We start from the raw sequence: 10,626 nt of genomic DNA on the forward strand, positions 1-10,626 counted from the left end.
TGGAACTGTTGCAGAATTTTCTGCTGCTGTGGGCTCCTAAAACCAGCAACTTCTTGGGCCACCCAACAAATTGATCAGAGTAACACACCCAAAAGAGTAATTGGCCCTTCAAATTCAGACTCAATAAACATTATGTATCCTTTTTTAGTTAAAAGACAGACCACGTGCAACTATTACTCATCTTAGGAGAGATATATCAACAAGCTTCATTCACATAAACTTGTGAAGGCTGAGAAATCCAAGCTCTGTAGTCCAGATCTGCAAAGACAAGACTCTAGATGGCCAACAGTTTAGTGTAAGTCCAAAGGCTTGAGAAGCAAGAAAGTTATTCCAGTTGGAGTCTGAGTCCAAAGCAGGGCGAGACCCATGACCCAGCTTGAATATAGGCTGAGCCAATTCTTTAAGCCCAGCGTTTTTGTTCAATTCAGGTCATCGACAAGTTGGCTGAGGCCTACCTGTGTTTAAAAAAAAAAAAAAAAAAAAAAAGACAATCTGCCTCTTTTAGTCTAGAAATTCAAATGGTAAGCTCATCCAGAAACACCTTCTCAAACACCTCCGAAAATCATGTTTAACGAAATCTCTAGGCATCCTGTGGCCCACTTAAGTTGACACATAAAATCCAACATCTTGATAACTGCTCAGGGTTGCAGGAGAGGCTTGATCAGGTTGAGATTTAAAAGGTTGGGTGAGCCTGCTGTTGGGTGTTATGGAGGGCACATATTGCATGGAAAACTGCGTATGGTGTATAAACAATGAATTCTGGAACACTGGTAAGAAATTTTAAAAATGAATAAAAGTTAAAAAAAGATTGTGCTCTTGGATTTTGACACCTGAGTGAAGGTGAGTCCTTTGCTCAAAATTTTGGCATGGTCTCCCTTCTTAATGATGTAATTACCAGAATCCTTGCTGAATCATCCAAACCTGATAATCATATTCCACTTATCCTTCTGACCTAACTTCTGCTACTTCCTCCTTTACTCATTCTTTTTAACTTTTTACACATTCCTTGCGAGGTGAAAAAGCTGTACATGAACAGGCATTAGGAGATGCGGTGCTCAAAACTTGGGTTGAAAGTGGGTTCTCTTGTTCCTAACATAGACTTGACAGTAATGAGGTCATCCTCACTAATTTGCTTCCCGGGACAATTAGGCTTCTATGGGCAAATAAACCCAAGTTCGGTCTGGGGTGGGGATAAAAGTGTATGATGGGTAAGTGTACAATGACTTCCCTCCTACACTCATTTCAGGTTGCAGTTATATCTCTGTAGATTCCATGAAACATGTGTCCTCAGTTTAAAGGAATAAATTCACATCCTTCTTGACAATGATTGAAACTAGGGAATTAGAAGGCCAGTGGGAAACTGGGAGGATGTGTCTGTTACAGACAATTTGTAGATTGTATCAGGCTCAGCATAAGCAGGTGCTTCTGGTTTCATATATTGATTTTGATGTTGTAGGAAATTATGTTTAATATACAGGGTTTTTTTTTTTTCTCATTTTATTTATTTTTTCAGCGTAACAGTATTCATTCTTTTTGCACAACACCCAGTGCTCCATGCAAAACGTGCCCTCTCCATTACCCACCACCTGTTCCCCCAACCTCCCACTCCTGACCCTTCAAAACCCTCAGGTTGCCCCAACCTCCCACCCCTGACCCTTCAAAACCCTCAGGTTGTTTTTCAGAGTCCATAGTCTCTTATGGTTCGCTTCCCCTCCCCAATGTCCATAGCCCGCTCCCCCTCTCCCAATCCCACCTCCCCGCAGCAACCCCCAGTTTGTTTTGTGAGATTAAGAGTCATTTATGGTTTGTCTCCCTCCCAATCCCATCTTGTTTCATTTATTCTTCTCCTATCTCCTACCCCCCCATGTTGCTTCTCCATGTCCTCACATCAGGGAGATCATATGATAGTTGTCTTTCTCCGATTGACTTATTTCACTAAGCATGATACGCTCTAGTGATCCGAAGGGGCACGTGTACCCGAATGTTTATAGCAGCAATGTCTACAATAGCCAGACTATGGAAAGAACCTAGATGTCCATCAACAGATGAATGGATAAAGAAGATGTGGTATATATACACAATGGAATACTATGCAGCCATCAAAAGAAATGAAATCTTGCCATTTGCGACGACGTGGATGGAACTAGAGCGTATACAGGGTTTTTTAAATTTGGATTTTAACTATAAAATTTTATTATGAACATTTTCATGCACTCCGAACAACCCATTATACATTATTTTTTTCTTTTTAGTAAAATTGTGATAAAATATATGTAACATAAATTTATCATTTTAACTATGTTTAAGTGTGTGGCTCAGTGGCATTAACTGTATTCATATTTGTGGCAAACATCACCATCATCCATATCTGGAACTTTAGTACTCTTCAAATTGGCCTTGCTCCAGTCCCTGGCAACCACTATTCTACTCTCTATGAATCTGACTACTTCAAACTCATATAAGTGGAATTGTACAATTGCATTTGTTCAAACTTCCTTTCCGTTTAAGATTGGAGAGTAGTCCTTTGTGTACCAATTTTGTCCATTTATCTATGATGGACACTTACTCATTACTTCTTAAGAAAACGTGAACCATGTTGTTAATTCCTCAAAACATAAAAATGAAAACAAACATAAAAGTACTGCTTGAAGAATTCTTATAAAGGTCTAAATAAAATTTACTGTGGAACCAAAAAAAAAAAAAAAAGAATTCTTATAAAGATAATACACTCATGCATCAGGATTGGAATACACCATAGCCATCTTTCCAGAAGATCTTTTGATGCTCCTTTCTGGATACTAAATCCTTAGAGTTTAGATGTAAAGTTTTGCCTGTTTCTGACCAATAAGTAAATTGCAACACAACGTACTTTTTTTAAGTTTATTTTTTTGAACCTTATTTAAATTCTAGTTAACACATCTGGTAATACTGGTTTCAGGTATAGAATTTAGTGATTCATCATTTACATATAACACCCAGTGCTCATCATAACAAGTGTCTTCCTTAACATTTATCACAAATTTAGCCCATCCCTGCCTACATCCCATAGATTATTTTTACTCAACTTATTAAAAAAAATGTTTGGGCATCGTGGTGTTCTCGTTCATTAAGAGTCTGCCTTCAGCTCAGGTCATGATCCCTGGGGCCTGGTATTGTGCCATGCACCGGGCTCCCTGCTAGACAAGAAGGCTGCTTCTCCCTCTCCCACCTCCCTTACTTGTGCTCCCTCTCTCACTGTGTATCTCTCTGTTAATAAATCTTTAAAAACAATGTGGGACACATGGCTGACTCAGTTGATAGAACATGCTACTCTTGATCTGGGGGTTGTGGGTTTGAGCCCCATGTTGTGAGGAGAGATTAAATAATTTTTTGTAAATTTAAACAATAAAAATTATGGGCATTTATAAGAATTATTATCAACAACCATAGTACAATGAGCTCCATGTATCCATCAGGGAGGTTCAATAACCTTAAAATCATGGCCAGTTTGGTTAATAGCACTGTATTACATTGAAATCAAGTTGGAACACTATACGATATTTTTAAGTTCTTCAATATATTTTTCTAAAACAAAGGACTGTACATCCTACAAAACAATACCATCACTATCACAACTATTTTTTAAAAAGTTTAAAAACCCTCCTTTCATTCATTTACGTGCATTTAAATAATTAAACTTACGTTAATATTTTGTCATATTTGTATTTTTTTTCCTTTCCCTCTGGAATAGCTTTAAACAATGTGACATGTAACACAATGCTTATACCGCTTTAATTTGAATCTGTAAAGAATAACCCTGTTACAGAGCTGTAATTCTATCATTACACTTAAATTTAACGTCTGGGTTTCATGAGGTAGACTGTTTTATTTTCCTAAATTGCAGCCACGCTCTCTTTGAAATTGTTTGGCAGGTGAAATGCAAGTCTCTCAAAGAAAGAATAGATTTTCTTCCCAAAAGGGGCTACACATGGAGTGACACTGAATAGTTGCATTGGTTATTTCTCTCCTCTCCAATACTCATAGATACTTTTGTATTTGTGCGAATCCAAATTTGGCTATGAAAGGGATTCATCAATGGTCTCCATTAATAGGTCACTCAGCTGTGTTTCCTGACCCGCATCACTGCCCGTTCTACCAAACTTCTTGCCTACCAAAAAACCACCTGCATGTTTGCTGGAAGTTAGGCTGGCTTTTTACATGAAAAAAGAAACTGATTATAGGTGTAGAATCAGCAGAAGATGCCATAGTCCTTGCAATGCAGCTGGAACTTTAATTCAGTAGAGGCAGTGATTGTACCCTGAGTATGACATCTCAACTGCCCTTTAAGCATGATATAATATCCTTATGTATTTCTAACCACAGTCTTTAGCTTAAAATCTAATTTGCCCGATATGAAAATTGCTACCCCAGCTTTCTTTTGAGGTCTGTTGGCATGAAAAATTGTTCTCCCATCCCCTCACTTTTAGTATCTTTAGGTTCAAAATGAGTCTCTTGTAGACAGCATATGGATAGGCCCTTTCTTTCATCCAATCTGCAACCCTGTTCCATTTCATGGGAGCATTTAGGACCTTCATATTGAGAGTGATCATTGAAAAAGATGATTTTTTTTTTTGTCATCAAGTTGCCTGTGAAGCCCTTGTTTCTACAGACTGTAATTTTCTGTTTTATATCTTGCTCCATTTTAGAGTCCTGCCCCTTAATATTCCTTTCAGGATGGCTCGATGGTCAGATATTATTTCAGCTTCTGCCCATCTTAGAAGCTCTCTCCATCCATTCTGAATGACAGCCTTGCTGGATAAAATATTCTTGGCCACATGTTCTTCTCATTCAGTACCCTGAATATGTCTTCCCAGCCCTTCCTGGTTTGCCAGGTTTCTGTGGACAGATCTGACTTATTCTGATGTTCCTCCCTCTGTATGTAAGAAATTTTTTCCCTCTCACTGCTTTCAAGATTGTTTCCTTGGATCTAAGATTTGAGAATTTCATTATTATATGTTGTCGTGTCGGTGTATGCTCATTGATCTTGGGAGGGGTCCTCTCTGTCTCGTGGCACAAATGCTTATTTCCTTCTCCAGATTAGGGGAGTTCTTAGCTAAGATGTGCTGAAATATATATTTGAGACCTCTCTCTCTCCACCCCTTCACAGATCCCAATAATTCTGATATTGGAATGTTTCATTCTGTCACTAAACTCTGTTTGATTGCTTGGGTTTTAATTTGTTTTTCCCATGCCAACTCGAGTCCCATCATTTCTATCATCTTTTTTTTAAATTTATTTGTTTTTTCAGCGTAACAATATTTATTGTTTTTGCACAACACCCCGTGCTCCATGCAATATGTGCCCTCCCTATTACCCACCACCTGGTTCCCCCAACCTCCCACCCCCACCCCTTCAAAACCCTCAGGTTATCTTTCAGAGTCCATAGTCTCTTATGGTTCGCCTCCCCTTCCAATTTCCCTCAAGTTCCTCCTCCTCTCCATCTCCCAATGTCCTCCATGTCATTTATTATGCTCCACAAATAAGTGAAACCATATGATACTTGACTCTCTCTGCTTGACTTATTTCACTCAGCATAATCACTTCCAGTCCCATCCATGTTGCTACAAAAGTTGGGTATTCATCCTTTCTTTCTTTCTTTTTTTTTTTTTTTTTTTTGTAAACATATAATGTACTTTTATCCCCAGGGCTACAGGTCTGTGAATCACCAGGTTTACACACTTCACAGCACTCTTGATAGCACACATCTTTTCCTCTATCTCTCTAATTCATTCTTCTGCCTACATTACCGTGGCCATCAGCATATCCAACTGAGGCTGAATTTCATTCATTGAATTTTATGCTTGGGCTGATTAGATCCCCTTTCTGCCCTTAGAGATTCTATATTGTCAGTATTTTTCTCAAGCCTAGATATTTCCTTGATAATTGTTACTCTGAAATCGGTTTCTGACATCTTGGTTATACCCATATTCAGTAGTTTTGTGTCAGAGATCCCTTTGCCTGGTTCTTCCCTTTGTTGGGGGTTCCTCTTCTAAGTCATTCTGTTGGGGGGTGATTGAGGGAATGCACAGAGCCCAAAGTACTGACCACAACCCAAGCAAGATGCTCCTGTTTTATTGGGACCTTAGGGTTGTCGGCCTCTTGTTCTTCCAGCCTGTCTCCAGGGAGAGGCTCCTACCATGCCATTACTCCTGCAACCCTGTTTGGGAAGATTTGCCCTACCCCCTGTGGGGAGGAGGGATGGGCTCTGTGAAAACTGGTTTTAGGGGGCTTTTGTTCTCTTGGGGCTTTCCTCAGTTGCTTTCTGCTTCTCTTCTGAGAGTCAGAGCAAAAGTGATTGCTCAAACCTCTGCTCAGAACAGAGATAGCAGTCTGACGCTCCATGAGCTGTTACCATTTTTGTCTGTGCAGCTAAAAACTTCAGTGTCCTGGGTTGTGCACCTTCACAGCAGCACTCTCACCCCTTGCTTCCAGGTCCAGACATACCTCTGCCCTTTGTGCTTCTAAAATTGTAAGCCACCCCCAGTTCACACGTGTGGTCCCGAAACTCCAAGTTTCAGTCTGGGGGTTGCACTAACATCATTTTCCCTCCACTGCCAGACTGCAAGTCTGTGCCCATTCCCCAGAGCAAATGTTTTTACGATCCTGTGTTATTTCACCTTCCCAGCTGATGACAGTCCCCTCCCATTTCCATTCATCTTCCAAAACCTGCCTGATGAATCACAGCTCCTTGCTTCATATCGTAAGACCAACCGCCAGAGATATTTTGTTAGTAGAGATACAGATACATAGAGATACATCTTCTTACACTGCAGGCTGATTTTGTTGGTGTTCAGAATGATCTGATAGATATCTAATTCAGGGGACTGGTTGGAATAGGGACCCCTACTGCTCTGCCATATCATCTGCATTCGTGCATTGTATCATGGAGACTTCTCAATGTTTCATTTATTAGTACTATGTTTATAAATTTTTACTTTTAGTGAGTATAGTATTTTTAATACTACATCATTGCATAAGGACTGGGAAGACCCAACTTTCTCTATAAATCTTCACCCTTGACAACTGGCCCCAGCAGTCTGAATATGTTTAGTAGGAAACCGCAGCATCACTGTGGTTTCTCCCTAAGAAATGGATAGAACAAGTGAATGTGTGCATTAGGTGTGGTAATGTCCACCCACCTATGGCAATCCTCCTTCATAGGCCAATCTCCACACAGCCCTCTTTTCCATTAAAAAACCCAGCCATCTTTCCAGCAAAAGGGCTGGGGACAGACTGAATTGAGGAGCCAATGTACATGCCTCTGTGAGCAGGAATGGACTACTCAGCCATACGTTACTCTGAGAACACTTTTAAGGCAGGGCTGTGGAGGTCACCATCTAGTGCATAAAGCTGGAACAGTTTTAAAGGTATATAATCATAATGAAAAAAAAAATCTTAAGTGAAAAACTTGTTTCCCATATATTGAACCATCCTTGCATCCCTGCAACAAATCCTACATGATTATAGTGAATGTTCCTTTTAATGCATTGTTGAATTTGGTTAGCTACTATCTTCCTGAGGATTTTTGCATCTATATTCATCAGCAATATTGGTCTCCAAATTTCCTCTTTTCCTTCCTTTTTCTCCTTCTCCCATTCCTTCCCGTCCTTTCCCTTCCCTTCCCTTTCTCTCCATAATGTCTCTGTCTAGTTTGGGAATCAGTGTAATGCTGGCCTCATCGAATAAATCTGTTTGCATTTCTTCCTCTTTAATTTTTTGGAATATTTTTAGAAGTATAAATACGAGCTGATTTCTAAATATTTGGTGGAGCTCACATGTAAAGCCCTCTATCCCTGGGCTTTTCTTTATTGGAAGATGTGTTGATTCCAAATTTAATTTTGCTTTAGTCTGTTCAGATTTTATATTTCTTCTGGATTCAGTTTTGGAAGATTCTGTGTTTCTAGGATATATCCAATTGGCTGTCCAATTTCCTGACACAAAGTTTTTCATAATATTCTCTTCGTTTCTTTTTTTTTCCCCACATGTTCAACTCCACTCTAAGGAGTAAGCTCTTAATTTAAAGTCAATTTAGTTAACATATACTTTATTATTTCTTTCAGGGGTGGAATGTAGTGATTTATCAGTTGTATATAATACCCAGTGCTCATTACATCATGTGCCCTCCTTAAGGCCCATCAACCAGTTACTGTAGCACCTCACCCACCTCCCCTCCAGCAACCTTTGGTTTATTCTCTATAGTTAAGAGTCTTTTACAGTTTATCTTATTCTCTAATTTCATCTTATTTTATTTTTCCTTCACTTCCCCTATCCTCATCTGTTTTGCTTCTTAAATTCCACATATGAGTGAAACCCTATAATTTTTATCTTTCTCTGACTCACATTGCTTAGCATGGGACCCTCTAGTCCCATCCACATTGTTGCAAACAGCAAAATCGCATTCTTTGGATGGCTGAATGATATTCCATTGTACATATACACCACATGCTCCATATCCATTCATCTTTTCATGGATATCTGGACTCTTTCAATAGTTCAGCTATTGTGGACATTGCTGCTATAAACATTGGGGTGTTTGTGCCCCTTTAAATCATTGTGTTTGTATCCTTTGGTTAAATACCTAACAGTGCAATCGAGGAAACTCCATACTGTTTTTGAGAGTGACTGCAACAGTCTGCATTCCCACCAACACGATAAGAGGGTTCCCCTTTCTCCAAATCCTCATTAATATCTGTTTTTTCCTGAGTTGTTCATTTGAGCCTCTTGTGTCTATTGGCTATCTGTATAACTTCTATGGAGAAATAAATGTCTCTTCCTGTTTTCTACTTGCCTGGATTATTTGGTTTGGAGTGTTGAATTTGGTAACTTCTGTATATATTTTGGATATTGGCTCTTTATCTGATACAATATTTGCAAATATCTTCACCCATTGTGTAGGTTGTCTTTTATTTTCTCAACTCTTTCCTTTTCTGGACAAAAGCTTTTTATCCTGGTGAAGTCCCAATAGTTTGTTTTTGCTTTTTTTACTCTTGCCCTTTGATACATATCTATCAAGAAGATGCTGTGGCTGAAGTCAAAGAGGATGCTTACTCTATTCTCCTCTAGGATGTTGATTGGTTCCTATCTCACATTTAAGTCTTTGAGTTCATCTTTTATATGGTGTAAGAAAATGATCCATTTATATTCTTCTGCATATGGCTGTCCCATTTTCCCAACACCATTTGTTGAAGAGATGGTCTCTTTTCCATGGGACATTCTTTCCTGCTTTGTCAAAGATTAAGGGGACTATAGGGTTCTGGGTACATTTCTCAGTTCTCTATTCCATCCCATTGATCTATTGTGTCTGTTTCTGTGCCAGTAGTATACAGTCTTGATGATTACAGCTTATTGTAATACAGCTCAAAGTCCAGAATTGTGAGGCCTCCATGACTGGTTTTCTTTTTCAACATGCTTTGTCTATTCAGGGTCTTTCCTGGGTTCCATACCAATTTTAGGATTATTTGTTCCAGCTCTGTGATAAATGCTGGTGTTTTCTTGATAGCATTTGCATTGAATGTGTAGATTACTCTGGATATCACAGCTGTTTTAACAATATTTGTTCTTCCAGTCCATAAGCATTGGATATTTTTCCACTTCTTCGTGTCTTCTTCAGCTTCTGATATAAGTGTACCATAGTTTTCAAAATACAGATTCTTTACCTCTCTGCTTAGATTTATTCCTAGGTATTTTATGGTTTTAGGTGCAATTGTAAATGGGATCAATTCCTTAATTTCCCTTTCTTCTGCCTCATTGGTTGTGCGTAGAAATGCAACTGACTTCTGTGCATTGATGTTATATCCTGGGATTTTACTGAATTCTTCTATGATTCTAGAAATTGTCAGGTGGAGTCTCGGGTTTTCAATAGAGAATCATGTCATCAGCAAGGAGTCATCTTATTTGACAAATTTGATTCCTTTCTTTTTTTTTTTTTAATGTCCTCTTCCTTTTTTTTTTTTTTTAATTCTGATTGCTGAGGCTAGGGCTTTGTCCTATGTACTATCCTGTACTATGCTGAATAATAGTGGTGAGAGTTGACATCCTTGTCATGTTCCTGACCTTAGGGGAAATGCTCTCACTTTTTCCCAGTTGAGGATGATATTTGCTAAGGCTAGACCTTTTTCCCATGAGCTATCCAATACTATGTTGAACAACAGTGGTGAGAGTGGACATCACTGTCATGATCCTGACCTTAGGGGAAACACTCTCAGCTTTTCCCCATTGAGAAAGATATTCATTGTGGCTTTTCATAGATGGGCTTTTATGATATTGAAGTATGTTCTCTCTATCTCTACACTACAAAGCGTTATAATCAGGAAGGTTTCTGTAGTTTGCCAAATGCTTTTTCTGTGTCTGTTGAGAGGATCATCTGGGCCTTGTACTTTCTTTTATTAATGTCCCATATTTCAGTGTTTGATATGCTGGTGTTGAAGCACCCTGCAGCCCAGGAATGAATCCCACCTGGTCCTGGTGAGAAATCCTTTAAATGGACCATTGGATCCTGTGGCCTAGTACCTTGTTAAGAATTTCTACATCCATGTTTATCAGGGATATTGGTCTGTTATTTTCCTTTTTGGTGGTGTCTTTGTCTGG

Source organism: Meles meles, chromosome Y (genome assembly GCF_922984935.1).
Source record: "Meles meles chromosome Y, mMelMel3.1 paternal haplotype, whole genome shotgun sequence".
Classification (NCBI taxonomy): Eukaryota; Metazoa; Chordata; class Mammalia; order Carnivora; family Mustelidae; genus Meles; species Meles meles.